Here is a 1,254-nt window from a genome sequence, read left to right as displayed (position 1 = left end):
TCTGCCTCCAACCAGGGAAGTGGGGACCAAAGATTCCTTTAGGCACTGCTCCTGTGGGTAGAGGATACATTTAGGCAGATGAGAGAGCACCACCTGCTTGAGTTTTATTAAAGTGAAAACCATGGAATGATTTTAGCTTCAGTGTTGAAAATGAGTAGCAGGACTGTCCCATCCACCCGATTCAATACCATATTCTGCAGCTATGAAAATGAGGGCTACATACCTGGGCTGGGATTTAGAAGTACACACTGAAGATACTGACCAAGTACAAGCTCTATTTTTGCTCCTTCCCAACAGACCACAAAGCAATATTTTTCTGGATGGTTCTATGTGCTAATAAATTATTTGACTTAAAGAAAAAACAAAGAGGAGGAGGAAGAGGAGGAGGAGGAGGAGGAGAAAGAGAAGGAGGAAGAAGAGGAGGAGGAGCCTGTTGAGGCTGATGTTACAGATTTTCAAGTGTTCCTGAGCAAAGAGAAATTGAAGATATCCTGACAACAAAAATTGAACTTGACCTGACACCCATAATCAGCAGGAAGTAGCCTAAAGATGTCTATCTATGTCCACTTACCCCTCTAACCTTCCTTCTCTCCTACCTAGTGTTGCGGGGAGGGGGGGTTGGAAGGGATTAGAGTGGGATAAGGGTAGATATAGATATAAGAACCTAATAAAATAGACCAAAAATCATGCCAGCATGGTGCTTTCAATATAAGTGATGTATTTCCAAAGCTTAACCCTCTGCTCTTGAACTTGGAGGAGCATCATACGGTAGAAAAACATGGACTAATAAAGTTAGGATTGAAACCAGTTTTGTCCTTGAGACCTGTGTGACCTTAGGCAAGGTGACCAACTTTGTTGTCTCCACAGTCCTCAATTGTAATTGCTTCTGCTTTGAGGAGAACTTTCAGTGAACGATAGCCTACTTTTAACTCAGTGCCTGATTCCTGACAGCCTGCCATCAAAATGAGCTTCCTGTACTTATGGTCATTTCATTGGCAAGAGAGAAAGTATTAAAATTGTCTGCCATCTTTATCCACTAGAAACTCTTAATTAGTTGTTCTATAAACATATATTTACATGCACATACACACACACACACACACAGAGGCACACACCTATCATTCTCTTTCTATTATTCTGGATCTTTTCTTTTGATTTCTTTTTCCTTCTTTCCTTTCCCTTTCTCTTTCTTCATTTTTCTTCAGCACATATTCTTGCTTTCTGATGGTAGAAGATGCTTTCTGATGGTAGAAG

Source organism: Mus caroli, chromosome 9 (genome assembly GCF_900094665.2).
Source record: "Mus caroli chromosome 9, CAROLI_EIJ_v1.1, whole genome shotgun sequence".
Lineage (NCBI taxonomy): Eukaryota > Metazoa > Chordata > Mammalia > Rodentia > Muridae > Mus > Mus caroli.
Note: the sequence above shows the minus strand (reverse complement) of the source record.